Here is a 17,107-nt window from a genome sequence, read left to right on the forward strand (position 1 = left end):
AAATGCTTTAATAAAATTCAATGTCTTCATAATAAAAGTTCTAGAGAGGGTAGTGATACATGGAACATACCTCAATGTAATAATATATCTATGAGAAAACTGTAGTCAACATCATCCTCTACAGAGAAAAAAACTTAGATGCAGTTCCAGTGAAATCCAGGACAAGACAGGGTTGCCCACTGTCCTCACTCCTGTTCAATACTGTGATCAAAATGTTATGTGTAGCACTAAGAAAAGAGAAGGAAATTAAAGGGATACATATAGGAAAAGAAGAAATCAAACTTTTCCTATTTGCAGAATGCAAATTAGATATTTTGCCTAAGAGACATTGAAAAACTTATCAGAAAACATCAAAATAATTAACAATTTCAGCAATGTGGTATGATACAGAATACCTTGTACTAATCAATAGTTTTTATAATACACTCCATCAACAAACATGCAGACAATGAGACAATGGACACACCTTTGTTCAAATAACCTCAAGGAAATAAAATACTTAGGAATAATACTAAGCTAGGAAGTGAAACAGTAGTACAATGAAAATTTCAAATCTATGAAGAGAAAAAAACATTAAAAAATGGAAAGAATCCCATACTTATGAATTCATAGAATTAATATTGTGAAAATGACCATTCTACCAAAAGCATTTGCAGATTCAATGAAGTCACAAGTGCAATCCTTATTTTGTTTTGTACAGAAAACAAAACAAACAAACAAACAACAACAAAAACATATCCTAAAATATATATGGAATGACAAAAGACCCAAGATAGCCAAAACATCCTTGTGTAAAAAGAAAAATGCTGGAGAGGTTAGCATTAAGATTTCAAGATATATTACAAAGCCATATGTAAAGCAGAATGATAATGGTACAAAAAGGACATGTAGACCGATGAAACAAAATCAGATACTCAAACTCAAGTATTCATGACTACAACCATCTAATAGTCTATGTGCAAAGATGGAAAAAAACATACAAGGGAGAAAAGACAGCATCTTTAAAAAATGGTCCTGAGAAAACTGGATGTTCACACACAATGATGAAATTATATCTATATTCATCCTTGCATTCTAACAACAACAAAAAACTCTTAAATCCAAGTAGAACAAAGACCCAAATGCAATATCTAAAACACTGAAACTACTAGAAAGAAAAATAGTCAGTACACCATAGAATATATGTAAAGGAAATAACTTTCTGAATAGAAACACATTTGCTCACACAGATCAAAATGCAGAGAACAAGTGACTGATTGTGTGTACTACCCATCCCCAACTGATACATCTGCATCACAATTTCCAAACCTAAGGCTGAGGAAAGCATAAGAAGAGGCAGAAATGCTGATGGATATTTCAGAGGAGCAGCAGGTGGCAATTGAACTTCCAGAAGTCGGCCCACCAGGAAGCAAAGCTCTGATCAGTGAATCTTGGATAGGCAAGGCTCCAAGGGCTTCAGCTCAAGAATGTCTCTTGCTACTGCTGTGCCTTTACATGTTTGCCACTGCCATTTTCCCCTGTTATCTGGCATGGTGTGAATGGATACAGGGGAATTCCCACTGCCTTTAGTGTACTGTGATTATCTCATGGAAATATCTAGTTCTACTGGCCATTTTTACTTGTGGATTATTATGAAGATGATTTCTTCCTAAGCTGTACTTTTTAAAGTGTTTCCCTCTCCACCCCTCATAAAACACGTGCTACAAAGGATAAAAAATATGACCTAGGAAATGTCATACAGCTAGTGTCTCCTGAGGAATTGTATAGACTGTGTGGTTTAGGTTAATGATTAAGAAAAACATTTGAGTCCCAGAACTAAGTTAGCTCAAGTTATTTTAATCTTAATATGGAAAGATGTGTTCATGGGTTTCAATGTGCATCACAGCTGAGACAAAACTTTAAAAACTACTTAAGGTTAGATTAAGATGTTTTTATTAATAGCTTTGAGGAGAAAAACCTGGGGAAATGCACAAGGCTGTGCAAGTATACAGCAGGTAACAACTAGTTTTTAACAGGTTGACCCATGAGACCCAGTTTATGTTACAAGCTCAAGGTTAAGCTAACTGTTTACTTTCTGTCTGGCAATCCTTACCAATTTAGAGGTACATGGTTGCCCAAGCATTACTCATTAGTCAGTCAGCTCAGTATTCCTAGCCTGAGAAAAACTGTGTGACTTATGTTGTGAGAATGAGTCAGACCCTGAAAATGTAACATATAATGGTCCAGAATTTGACTGTAAGAGAAGTGGTGATATATAGAGAGGTGGCTGTGTAGAGCTATATAGAGGAGCTGTGAAAAGGAGCTGGGCAGTGAGTGGCAGAATGAGTGAATGTGTGTGTCAAGGGTGGGGTGTATGTGCTGAGTGAGGGATATGGGTGAAGGGGCAGAGAGAAGAGGTGTGAGAGTGTGTGTGTGTGTGTGAGCATGAGAGAGCTGCTGTGAAAAGAGCTGTACAGTGTTTTAGAGTGTGTGTGAGTGTGCAGAAGGAGTAATATGAGAGAGTGAATGAATGAGTAAAGAGTGAATGGATGATATAATATGTAGAGAAATGTAGCAGAGTAGAAAGAAGAAATGTGTATAGAAGAGAGACGTGGAACTACGTAAAAAAGAGATGTCAAGGAAAATGAAGTTGTATAGAAAAGAGATGTAACTGTGCAAAAGAGGTATGTGAGTGTATGAAGAATGTAACAATGTGGAATGTATCTATGTGGAGCCAGAGAGATTTTCAGAGTAAGAGATTTTTAAAGATAAAGTACAAAAGAAAGTTACCATCAGAAATTGTGTGTTTCTTTATTTTTCTCGTGAGATAGAACAATTCTAGCACTCAGATAGGTAATAATTTTTCCCAATCCCTTGCCACATTAGTGGATTTTTTTTTTTACACACCATGGATGTGGCCTTGGAGCAGGCTCTCCAAAGGCCATGGATAGGGAAACAATTTAAAGTTTATAAAGGTCCATAATTGAGTGAGGGACTCATTGAAGTCAAGGAACAAGAACAAAACAGCCTGGTTATTATTAGCTTTTCTTGTTAAGATGGTCTGACTATCAAAGATGATGATTAATTCCTTGTGTCCATTTATGTCCTCAGCTTCCTGATATAAGAAACTATTGATGAATGGGTATGCACCCAGAGGATTTAAAGTAGAGATGACTGATTGTTTTTCATATATAAAAGTTTAGGTTTGTGATTATTTTAAGGTTCCTTATCAGATTACCTTTTGAGATAAGTAATAAAGTGATTGATGCTTTCTTTGTAACCACAAAATGCAGCCTTCCAGTAAAAGAACTGGCTGAAAAAAATACCTTGCTGTCTTACATTTTGTTAATCTATAACAATTTGCTTGGATATGAATGTATGTGGGTTCTTAGGGTAATTTGTTTTTCATCTATAGTACCTAGGATGTTCAATTACATAAGGAAAACGGGAAACAAGTTTTTCCCTGTATTCATTATAACCATTCACTTGAAAAATAGAATGTAACTACTGAAATGTTTCTGTGCCTGATATTAAGTCTCTCTGCCAATGCAGTAAACTAAATCAAGCCGAATTAAAAAATAAAAGACCAGGTTTATTGGGCAAAGCAAACCTGGGTGACCTTTCTGGCCTCAAGAGATGAGATGGGGAAAGGAGACCAGAAAAATCATATGGCTGCTCTCAAGAAGGGGTGTTTAAATACCCTGTAGGCATGGTGTTGAACAGCCAGCAGCTTGAGGGGAGGAGCCACTGCTTGGCAGGCTTCCTGAAAGGGTGGGTCAGCTAAAGAACTACATTGCCTGAAAGAGTTCATTGGAATAGATAAGCTGTAAAGGAAAAAATAAAGACATGAAAGAACAGAGACAAAAGATGATAGAAATACCCTATGAGTGTGTGTATGTGTTTTCCCTTTTTCATCAGTCCCAGGGAGTTAGTTTTATTCCCTCAGATAGAAAAGGCAAGTTGCGTGATTAGTCCACCAACTCTGTGGCTCTCTTTCAATCCCTGAGCTGCTAGAGGCTGCTCCTCATGGCAGCGATACAGAATGTTTCAGAGCTAGAGGATCAGGCAATTTGTTGTGAGACTTCACCTCCTAGAGATGTTAGAGAGGGTACACACATGACGTCTCATCAACATGTTTTCCTGAACAAGATTTGGACAAGAACAAATAATAACAGTAGACTTGAAAGGGCTAATATAAAGAAGGAAATCTCTTGGGACCTCAATCCTAGACAGTTCTACAGACAACTATCGAAAGCAGAGAGTGGCACACATTTTCTTATCCTGGGAAGAACTCCCCAAACTGGTCATCCTATAACAAATGTTCAGGCATTAAATTATATACACACAAGTAGTTTTTATGGACTGATAAGGCTGTATTTATATATTAAGGGATCTGTGTGTGTTGTAGAATATTATTTTCACTGAACAAAGATATGTTACATTTGTTTATGCTATAGAATATTAACTTTAAGTATATAAAGGTGTGTTATATTTGTTTATCCTGCATTTCTTTAATGATGTAAGGGTGTGTGTTTAATTATGCAAAAATGTGTTGCATTTGTTTCACCTTGCCTGCATAAAGTACCTGATTGGTCTGAGAAAGAATTGAATGGCCAATGGTGAGGCAGAGAAAGGATAGGTGGGGCTGGCAGGCAGAGAGAATAAATAGGAAGAGAAATCTAGGCCCAGGAAGAACAAGGGAAGAAGAGAGGAGAGGATGATGGAAACACGTGGGGTAAGAAGCCAGGCTACCAATAGCCATCCAGACATGAGAAGCAGTGAAAGTAAGATATATAGAAGGAAATAAAAAACAGTAAAAAGCCCCAAGGTAAAAGTTAGATAAAGAAAAGGGTTAATTTATGCTAAAAACTGAAAAGCTAGCCAGAAACGAGCCTAAGCTAGGCTGAGCATACATAACTAATAAAAAGTCTCTGTGTCATAATTTTAGGAGTTGGTTGGTGGTCCAAAAGAAAAAGCCTGGTACGTGTGTGTGTGTGTGTGTGTGTGTGTGTGTGTGTGTGTGTGTGTGTATGTAATAATAATTAAAGAGAAACCATGGATTTGTGAGATAACAAGAGATTCATGAGAAGAGATGAATGGAGTAGAGAAAGGGGAAGGCAATGTAATTATATTAATTACAAAAATATTTAGAAACATTTAAAAATCATTCTTTTCAGACAAATACGGATTTTTTTGTGATCAGATACCTAGATAGCCCATAAACGCTCAACTACATTTCAACAAGATATTCTTCTGCTTCATTTTAGGATCTGGATATACTAAGCTGCTTTTTACATGGGATGCCCACATTCATGCAGTTTCTGCTAATTCATATTTTCATCATTTTAATCACCCTAATCAATGACTTTCTAATTCAGTGTGTGGAATAAAGAGTTTCTGTGTTCTGTTTGTTCTTTGAAATTTCCACTAAAATGATAATTTTGTTTTCCCCAGAAATCTCTTTGCACTTATTAGTTTGGGTGCTAATTACTTTTGTTTCCAGGTTTCCATTGGTATCTCACTTGCTACTTTCTTCAGTCATTCATCTGCCACATGCTTCAGTCATCAAAGAGAGCACATGGTCACAGACCCTGAACATTAGTTAGGATCTAGAAAAACATCTATTTTGTCCCTCATTTTTATACTTAAAGATACTGATATCCAAAGCAGTGTCTTACTTAGGAACTCAATGTTACTTACAAGTGAATCAGGACTGAACATCTACAGAGCTTAATTTCAAGTTCATTATCCCACTATATAGTAGCCTTTTTCCCCTGACAAACTGTAAAACATATTGTCTCTTGACCACTAGATATCTATCTGATTTACCTTGGCATAAGTTTAGATCCAGTCAGTTAAGAGTGGTTACATTTACAAATGATGGTGTATGTTGAATGAAGAGACAACTGGAACAAGCATGAACAGGAGGCATGAACAAAAGAAGAATGAAATATTAGCAACTGTGGGTTTCCTTCTGGCCTTGAATGGGTAAAAGCACCCAGAATTCATTACTTCCAGTGCTCTTAAGCAGTGTTTACCCCAATGATGATAGCCCTACCCCAAAGAGGATAGCACTATGAGGAAAGCTGCTCACCTGGGATGATCCAACAAGCAAGGAGGCAGGAGAATTCGACTCAGCCTTTTTCAGTCTCCTTCCACTAATTAAACAGACTATAGAGATGAGGCATTTTGCAGAGATATCATCAATATACTGTGTAGATCTACCTCACGAACTGAGAGCAAGAAGAAGAGTGGGTAATACACCAAACCAAAAAAACAAACAAAAACAATAAAAACGGTTCCCAATATTCTCAGCACCCTATTGTACTCAGCACAGAGATTCATAAAATATATTTTTAAAAATTAGAATGCATTTAACAACAAATTGATTTATGTTATGTTATGTGTGAAGTGTGATACTTTAATTTGCAACTATAAATCTAGTATATACACAATGCCTTGGGTAAATATTAAGTAAATATTCAGGGAAAGACAGATCAACTAGCCTAGACAAACACTAAATAAAATAAATTTTAAGGGTGAAAATAAGACAGTATGTTCAAACTTTTAAACACTGTCCTACACAAAACTCACATGGAACCCAGTGGTGCTCATTATTCCTTTGCTAGTCTTTCTCTCAGTGTTCTCTTTAATTCTCTGCCTTCACATCTGAACACTAGATCAGGGGTAATAGCAAGTTACACACTCTTACATTTATTGCCCAATGAGGTGAAGACCCTTCTGCATCATCACAGAGATTACTGTACAATCCTTCTAGGTGTTAAGTATCATAAAGATATTTAATTTGACTATCTATACTAGGTTTCTAGTTAGATAACTTCTTCAGAAACCTACATGTGCAACCAGGAAATGTTGAAAATTCCATAAAGCCTGTGGAAAAAATGGGGATCTTAATTAGGGATTTTTATAGACGGGAAATACTACTTGGAGAATAACCTTATGTTTAAAGCATGTTCTAATTGCTTAACATAAATTTTATCCAATTTTCACTTTTTTTCTTCCATTAAACATGTAGCCAACACTGTTCAAAGCTGTGATGGTGAAATCTGAATTGCCTTGGAGACCCCAAGATTTTGGAGATGCCAGAGCTGTGAGGTACTTGCCAAGGAAAGCTGATAACAGGGAGAAGAACTAAACCAAGAGAAAAAAAGCATGTTGCAGTCAACAAAACTGAAAGGAGTTGGAGATCTGAAGAGTGTTTTGACATCAGACATGGAGATGCAGAGTTTGAAGTTTACCCAGCCGTTTTTCGGTCTTCTTTTGGTCTAGCATTTCCTCACTATGCTCCTTTCCCTAGGTTTTATAATGGTAATATATATCCTATGCCATTATATGTTGGAAGTATGTGATCTGTTTTTTGATTTTGATTTTATAGGGGATTAAACTTAAGAGAATACATGAATCTCAGAAGAGACTTTGAACTTTGGACTTTCAAACATTGTTGAGACTGTGATAGACTATGGAGACTTTTGAAGTTAAACTAAATGCATTTTGCATTATGATACTGTTAAAAGCTTATGGGGGGCATGGGGTGAAATGTGGTAGCTTAAATGTAATTGGCCATTAAGCTCATTGAAAGCGGCACTCTTCGGAGATATGGCTTTGTTGGAATAGGTATGCCCTTGTTTGAAGATGTGTGTCATTGCAGGGGAGGGCTTTGAGGTTTCCTATGCTCAAGATATCACCCATTCTCACAGTCCACTTCCTGTTGTATTCTGACCAAGATGTAGCCAGCACCATGTCCAAGAGGTCAGAGCTAAGAGCCTTACCCTTCCTGTTTCAGCCAAGAGAGAGACCTACTTCCTGTGTGTTTGTCTTTATATAGACTTTCTGTTCTGCCTTCTCATTGGTTGTAAACCCAACCCAACCACATGACCGCCTCATCATTGCCTGTCTGTACAGACCTCTAGGTCTTGTATGGTTGGTATTGAGATTAAAGGAGTGTGTCTCCAATGCTGGCTGTATCCTTGACCACACAGAGATCTACCTAGCTCTGCCTACCAAGTGCTGGGAATAAAGGCATGTGCCATGAATGCCCAGCTCTGCTGTGGCTTGCTATTAGCTCTGATCCCCCAGGCAACTTTATTTATTAACATACAAATAAAATCACATTTCAGTACAAATAAAATATCACCATAATGGTCATGGTGTCTCTTCATAGCAATAGAAACCCTGACGAAGGCAGGCACAGCCTTTTCTTTTAGTTCAGAGAACCATATTTATAATTTTATAATTTTAAGAATTTTCTAAATTTCAGTTAATCTTTAGTAGCCAAGTAGTAAATCTTTTAATAATTGCTAATCCATTTCAGAAAAGCTATCATCTTATTTTTCCTAGTAATATATTATCCTCACTCAATAAAACAGAAAACACTTGTAGTACATGTCTCTCCCTGCCCCCTCTCTCTATCTCTGTCTCTCTCTCACACACACATACACACCTATACTTCTTTATTTATACTTTGCTCAGAGATCCCTCCAAGTTTACTTATTTTGATAGTAGTGTTAATTGTCAACTTGACATACATAAAAAGCACAGGAGACATGGGCTTCTGTATATGTATCTGTATGGGATTATCTTAATTATGTTAACTGAGATGGTGTGAACAACCCACTCTGTGGTTTACCTTTCCTGAATCAGAGGAAACCAGGACTATGTAAGAGTGGAGATGGCTGAGCTTGGCAACAAGCTAAATGCTGGTTCTGTTGTCTTCAAAGGGATCAGCAACAGCAGGAACAGAGTACACCAACTTGGTGGCAAGAAGGAAGACCAAGTAAGAAAAGTGAATAATCTTCATTCTCATTCTGCCAACCTCTTTTCTTATGGGATGCTACCACAAAGTGAGGCCCACATTGAAGGTGAGACTTCTTACATTCACTAAGATAATCAATGTAATTCTTTTTTTTCTTTTTTTTATTTTATTTATTTTTTATTTTTTTTTATTTTGCAATACAATTCAGTTCTACATATCAGCCATGGATTCCCTTATTCTCCCCCCTCCCATCCCCCTCACCTTCCCCCCAGCCCCCCCCATTCCCATCTCCTCCAGGGCAAAGCCTTCCCCACAGACTGAGATCAACCTGGTAGACTCAGTCCAGGTAGGTCCAGTCCCCTCCTCCCAGGCCGAGCCAAGCAATCCTGCATAGGCCCCAGGTTTCAAACAGCCAACTCATGCAATGAGCACAGGACCCGGTCCCACTGCCTGGATGCCTCCCAAACAGATCAAGCCAATCAACTGTCTCACCCATTCAGAGGGCCTGATCCAGTGGGGACCCCTTCAGCCATTGGTTCATAGTTCATGTGTTTCCATTCATTTGGCTATTTGTCCCTGTGCTTTATCCAACCTTGGTCTCAACAATTCTCGCTCATATAAACCCTCCTCATTCTCGCTAATTGGACTCCCAGAGATCCACCCAGGGCCTAGTCATGGATCTCTGCATCCAGATCCCTCAGTAGTTGGATGAGGTTTCTAGCATGACAATTAGGGTGTTTGGCCATCCCCTCACCAGAGTAGGTCAGTTCGGGCTGTCTCTCGACCATTGCCAGTTGAGGCTCTCTACTTAGGTGATTGCAACCTGTCCTTTGTTAATTTAAAACACAAATTTATCATTTGCAAGTTGATAACCTTGAGGATGGAGAGATAGATGAGTGGTTAAGAGCACTGGCTGCTCTTCTAGAAGACATAGCTTAAATTCTAGCATCTATATACATGGTGGCTTACAACCATATATAACTTCAGTGCCAGGGTACCCAATGCCCTCTTATGGCCTCTCAGGGCAAAATGCACATGTGGTCTACAGACATACACACTAACTAGATAGCCAGACAGATAAAATAAAAATAAATAAATAAGAAGAAAAAATGTAAAGTAAGATTTAAAACAGAAAACCTGCAGGCACATACACCTAAACATGAAAACAAATAATCAGTCAATGAATAAATTTTAAATGATAATAGTAAGTAATAAATATATAACCTTTTCACTGAAGTCTCCTATTTATTTCTTAATATAAAACATAACTACTGGTTTAATAAAATGCTGTTTGGCCAATAGCCAGGCAGGAAGTATAGGCGGGATAAGCAGACAAGGAGAATTCTGGGAAGAGGAAGGCTGAGTCAGGAGATGCCAGCCCACCATCCAGGAAGCAGCATGTAATGGCACACAGGTAAAGCCACGGAACACGTGGTGACATATAGATTAACAGAAATGGCCTGAGTTTAAGTGTAAGAGCTAGTCAGTAGTTAGCCTGAGCTAATGGCCAAGCAGTTTTAATTAATATAAGTCCCTGTGTTTACTCGGATCTGAGTGGCTGTGGACCTGGGGCAGTAGGGACCAGGTGGGACACAGGAAAACTTTCAGCTATAGCAAAGGGCATCAACAGAGATCTTCAAACATGTCAGTGCCCCTCTCACTAGTTTGTGTCTTACAGTATTCGTGAAGGGCACGTTTTCTGGGCCTTTCAATTGTGGAAGATTAAGTTTTAAACACTGAGTCCACACCAGTTCCAACTCCCTTAAGCCTTAAAATCCTTTTATTAACACTATGCTAAGGATAAACAGGCATTTCCAAAACTTTCTCAGTGGGCCATCATTTCACAAATATTTCAGCCTAACCATCAAATAAACTCTTGGTACCTATTTTTAAACTTGAAAGTGCAATGTTAAACATAGAATTTCTGATTATTGGTCTATATAGATAAACTCAGGCTGATCCAGGTTTATTTTCCTTCTACTATTTGCACCTACCCTTAAAAATCCATTCCCGCCGGGCGGTGGTGGCGCACGCCTTTAATCCCAGCACTCGGGAGGCAGAGCCAGGTGGATCTCTGTGAGTTCGAGGCCAGCCTGGTCTCCAAAGCGAGTTCCAGGAAAGGCGCAAAGCTACACAGAGAAACCCTGTCTCGAAAAACCAAAAAAAAAAAAAAAAAAAAATCCATTCCCAAACATAATCCCCAGACTTTTGCTTCAGTGAATTTTTCAAAACCACAAAGTTCTTAGAGGTGTAGTGTACCTCCTGTTAGATCACACTTTCTACCTCATATTTAGGAGCCTGCATCTAGTTATAGGTCTGTACAACAGAGGTTCCTGAGGCACATCAAAATTATACTTTCTGATGTCTTCATTAGGACAAGTCATTGTGTCTTGTAAAGCTGAGGCAGAATTCCCTCAGACAAGGGCAGAGGGCAATATTGCAGGAGGTGTGGTAGGAGTTAAGGATACATCCTCTGCTAAAGATGAGAAGTCTGTTTCCTCTGGAACACTGAGCCCATTGGAATCTGAGGATTCAACACCTCAAACTCCTTAGCATCTTCCCTCATATTGCCATCCAAGACAGAGGATTCCATTCTCTTAACTGCTGACTTTCTTGGAGGCTGGAAATTACATTTGCATTATAAGTCAGCTAATTTTATAATGAGGTCTTGGGTTTGGATTTCTGCAACTTGAGATGTATTTTGGTATTGAAGAAAAGAATCTCTTCCAGGGCGCACACACACACACACACACACACACACACACACACACACACACACACCAAAAAAAAAAAATGTTTAGGCTGTTTAATGTATGTCTGGAGTTTGTCAATATTAGCACTAGGCTCACTTTTGTTTTGCAACTTCGTTCAAAGCTGATAAAAATTTCCTTTTCTCTCTTATTTCTCCATAAAACAGAATTCTTAATGAATTTGGAGGTCACAACCTGTATCTCAAGTCTGATCCTGTCACCATTCCTCAATAAGTTAATATAAAGATCAGTATTTAAAGTAGAAAGCAGAAAAAGCAAATTTATTTAATGTGGCCACACTGGGAAGAGTGACAAAGAAATCCAGCAAAGTCCTCAAGACTCTGCATTCCCTGTTCTCTAGTAAGATAAAAGTTTAAATGGAGGGCCAATGATTTGCACATCTAAGCAGCCCCAGTTAAAGTGTGGCACCACCCACCATTACTAGGGTTTTAGGTGATCTGGGAAGTTGTTTGAACTGTGTGAAATCTCTTTCAGGAAGACAAGTTCCCCTCTGTCCGGAGCCCTTTACTTCTCCCAATGTGAGATTTCTAGGGAAATTCCTTTGGGGAATTTCTTTGGGGTTCATTGTTTCAGTAGTGTGATAGGCTGAGGGACACAAGATTCTACAAGACTGGGTACCTCAGTGGTCTCAATCTTGGTGCCCAAACCCTGGAATTTTCCTGAAGAATGCTGTCGATTACTCTAGGAGGTTCTACCAGTTCATAGTTTTCAAATAAATCATCATCAGCAGCAACAGCTTAAATCAATTGGTCATGGGGGAGGGAAGGTCATGTGAACAAAAGACAAAATAATCTTCTTTCTTCCATAGCAATTTTTATCTGGGCTGCTACGAGAAGGAGAAGCCCACATTGGAAGTGGGTCCTTCTACATTAATTAAGGAGATCAGAGCAGTTCTTGAGTTGAGGCTCCCTACTCAGGTGATTATAGTTTGTTGTTATCAGACAACTAAACCAACCGTAATTACACAGATACCCAAAGAGGGGCAAAGAAGGCTGAAAGAAGTGAGGTCTAAGATTGATTCCTGTGAATTCTCAGAAGAAATTTGTGTGCTGACATTTTTATAAGTGTAACAATTTTGGCCCTAGAAAACTACAGCTGGACCTCAGCAGCATAATGTGCTGAGTATTTACAGTATAAAGTGAAAATGTAGGGAATGAGAAATGTGGGGATTCAGTCAGAGGTTGTGTACTCTAAATATCCTTCCACAGGCTTTTTCAACAGGTGGTATCTAGCTAACCTCCAGAGTACTTGGACCTTGAAGTACTTTGACCACAGCAAAGGATATCTGTGAGTTCAAGACCAGCTTGGTCTATAGAGCAAGTTCCAGGACAACCAGTGCTACACAGAGAAAGCCATATATATACATATATATACATATATATATGTATATATATACACATATATATACATATATATACATATATATGTATATATGTATGTATATATATATGCATATATATATATATGTCAAGACTCCAAGACATGGTACATATTTATTGCCACCCCTCAACTGAACTTCTTTATACAACAAAAATTCAAACATAAATTCATTAAGAAGTTATAACAGTAATGGCTAAGCATCTAAAGCCAAGCTGGGGCCTTTATCCTAAGGTACATTTACAAATTTTGTTTTCATGGTACCTCTGGTTTATATTCCTGAATGTATGAATAGATTTTTATTCTCTGCTTATCTCAATTTTACAATCATATTTCAAACTGTTGGGGTTTTAAGGGCCATTCTAGCACATCAACCTCTGTGTGCACTGTTGTACAGCGGAGAATCAATAAATAGGCCAAGGTTGAGAAGTAATTCTTATCTAAAGGAAAATCGATCACTTTTCAGCCTTAACCTGTGTGGAGAAGGAAGTCTGGTATTAGAGATCTGCCTTTGGCACTTGGACCTGAGCATTTCACAACACAACTTCCCCAGTTGTAACATATGTAGCTCCTGTTAAAATTTAGGACCTCACCCAGGAAGCTTAAGTTAGTATGGTTTGACATTCTGCTTTCCTGATCAGCTCCAAGGTGACAGCAGTGCTTTAGTCTTAGGTTGTCACTTGACAGCAGTGACTAGTGTCCATTTTAGAGAAGAAAAATGGAGATATAAGAGGTGTAAATCACTAGACAAAGCCTTTCTTCTATTTTCTACTGCTCACTGTTTTCTATTTCACTTCTTCACTCTCATTCTATTTTTGCTGGCTTTAGTTGAAGACTCCTGGATATGAAAGTTCTCTTGTAGCTCCACCAGAGTTCAGGGCAATGTCAGTTTGGCTTTGGCTAAGCTGCTGACACCCAAGTCCTCAGGTGTGCTAAGGAACAGTCTCTCCCTAGCTGACTCCATGAAGAAGAGACATGTAGCTTACTGCTGCAACCCCAGTTTGCTATGGCCTCACCAGAAGTATGGCATAAGTAAGAGAAGCAATGTAACTCATGTGAAAGTTGAGAGATTTTTTAAATTAGAATAAGTAGCAGTTCTGAGAGAGGACTTGGATTTAAAATTATGGTATTACTTTTGTCAGAAAGAAATAGGCTAAAGTCCACCTCTCTCCCTTCTTCCACTATGACCAAAATTTACTTATCACAAAAAAAAAGATTGCTTCAAAAGTAACTCAGAAATATAGCTTCACTATCTATTTGTCTATTTGGTTGAATCAAGTAATACTTCATGAGTATTGATGAGTGGAACATAAAAGAAAGGCTTCATAGGTAGAAAAACCTGAAAATAGCAGCAGCAGGGGACAGAATGTGGACTGGTCATGCCAAAGTTACTATTGATTTTTAATTAAAGTGAGGGAATGTCCTTATGACTCTGACTCAATGTGACATGGAATGCATTGATTTTGTGGTGGCCTGATGGGGTAGGTGGAATTTTTGTTACTGTTTTGGGGAAAAACAGGCCAATTTCAGAGTTCTGATTATGCAGAGTTTCATACAAATGATTCCTAAATGATGTGGACATGGTAGAGTGGTTCCAAGTTCATAACAGCTTCAAATGAGGTTTATCAGTGCAGAAATTTGGGAAAGGCATATCTCGGCTTGGTTTTTAAGTTTTTCCCCAATGCTCATTACGTTCAACCATAATGCACAGAATCATGCAGGTGAGGGTACTTAACACACAGTGCAACTGAAGACATTTCTCATGTTTGGAGCATTTTTTCCACCAGAAACCACAATTTTGAACCTCAAATGCCTGAAAGCATCCATGAAAACTTTACTCCATGAACTGGCTGGTTTGTTGTGTCCACCTGACATAAGTTAAAATCATCAGAGGAAGGAGACTCAGTTGAGGAAATGCCTCAATGAGATCCAGCTGTAAGGCATTTTCTCATTTAGTGATCAGTACGAGAGAGCCCAGCCCATGACGGGGTGGTGACATTCCTGGGCTCCTGGTTCTGGATTCTGTAAGAAGATGGGCTGAGCAACCCATGGTAAGCAATGTAGTAAGCAGCTTCTGTGCTTCAGCTCCTGTACTCCAGGATCCTGCCCTGTTTGATTTCCTGTCTGTCCTAACTTCCTTCAGTGATGAACAGCAATGCTGAAGTGTAAGCCAAATAAACCCCTTCCCCCCAGACTTCCTTATCAGTCTTGGTATTTCATCAGAGTAATAGAAACCCTAACTAAAACACTCCACAAAGGACACTTAGAAAAAAAAAAAACATATTAAGCCTGTTTGCTCATATGCATTGATGCTATTATCAAATATCAATAAACCCATTGCTAATTGCCTATATAATATAAATAAATATGCTTTTAACCCAGTTTGGAAAGCAAAGATTGAGACTGAATATCTGGAGTGAAACACAGCAAAGAGAAAGAATCCAAATAATCAATAGTGTTTGAAAATATATACTCCTTTTCTTGTGCCATTGGGACACTGATGAGTAATTCTTTTAGTCCCATGTGATTCTGATAACTTATACTCTTTCTCTTTCACTAAGTTAACAGCTGCATTTCACCAATATGACCACAGACAAAAGCTTCAGATTCTATGTGGATTAAATCTTAGAATAAAATAAACGAAAAGAAGATATATGCTTTTATAGCCCCCTGGAGGCACTTCTGGTCACATATGTCTTGTCAACTTCAGAGTTTCTGTTTGAGTGATAATTTTTTTCCAACAATAATTTCTAATCAATGCACACTTTACTGGAACAGAAAAATGTTACATTAACCACATAACAGCAAACGAATTCCACAGTGTCTTTGACACATGTGAGTAAATAAATATGCTTTTCAGTTTTCTGATCCATTTACTGGGTGAAACTAACCATTAATTCTGCCTTTGTTTACTTATTCACATTTTAATATAATCCTAGAAGCCTCTTTCAGGACACAAAGGTTAGTTCTTCTGTGGTTTAAGGTCAGGATATGTGTTGACAAATGACAAATGAGAATTAGGAGACAGGCTTCCTCAGCTGATGTGACAATACACAAATCCTTGGCCTTTCTCAAATTTGGTCTTCTCATCAAAAAAAAAATTGTTTATTCATTCATTCATTCATTCATGCATTCACAATACAGCTATTGAGTTTCTTTTTGTACCAAGCTTGTTCTTACTCTAAAGCCTTCTTGGTGAGCAAGAAAGGAAAAGACCTGAAAGGGGCTGGGGAGAAGAAATGGTGGGGGAAAGTGATGTAATTCCATTTCAATTAAAAACATATTTTTAAAAAGATCCAACTGGTTATATGTAGCCAGATCAATCCAATACAAGAATGAGAAACAGAGCCAAGCTTTGCTCCAACCCCTATTGAAGAGTGTATAAACTCAGGCTGTCCATGGGCAGGTGATCTGTTTCTAGACACTCCTGTGCCTCATGAGTAATAAATGGTCTCTGGCTTTGTGTGCTATGTGTGTTTACGTGCTGTCTTTGGCACAACCACCTTCTGTGTGGTGGACTGCAAACTCCTTGTTCTAGGACTCTTTACTTGATGGATATCTTAGTTTTCTATGTTATAATAAACACCATGACCAAAAGCAAACTGGGAAAGAAAGGGCTTATTTCATCTTACAATTGTAGTTCAGCATGAAGGGCAGTCAGGACAGGAACTGAAGGCAAGAATAAATGAAAAACCATAGAGGAGAGCATCTTACTGGCTCGCTTGCTTTGGCTTGCTCAGCTTTCTTTCTTATACCATGCAGGACTGTTTGCTTAGAGTCAGCAACACCCACAGTGAGTCATGCCCCTTCCACTTGAAAATTTCCCACAGGCTTGCCTATGGCTGGCTCTCATAGGAATGTTTTCTCAATTGTGGATCCTCCCTCTCAAGATAACTACTAGCCTTTGTCAAGTTGACAAAGTAGCCAGCATAATCCAGGCCTTGTTAATTTGACACATGAACACATTGATGTTCAACTACTACTTTTCCTTTCTCATTTGTCCCAAAGCAGTCAGGTTAATATCAATACCATAACATAAAACATTTCAAATTTTAAAAACTCACATCTTTTAAAAGTTCAAAGTCTTCTAAAAGATTTGGTGTTTTTTTTTTTAAATACAGGTTTAATTTTGCCCCCTGTTGTGTATATATTTATTTCATTGTTGATACTTAAATTGTGCAAGTACAGACATGCTTTATTTATGATA

The sequence above is a fragment of the Peromyscus californicus genome, unplaced genomic scaffold (assembly GCF_007827085.1).
Source record: "Peromyscus californicus insignis strain IS unplaced genomic scaffold, ASM782708v3 Scaffold_5__1_contigs__length_169319896, whole genome shotgun sequence".
In the NCBI taxonomy this organism is placed as follows: Eukaryota; Metazoa; Chordata; class Mammalia; order Rodentia; family Cricetidae; genus Peromyscus; species Peromyscus californicus.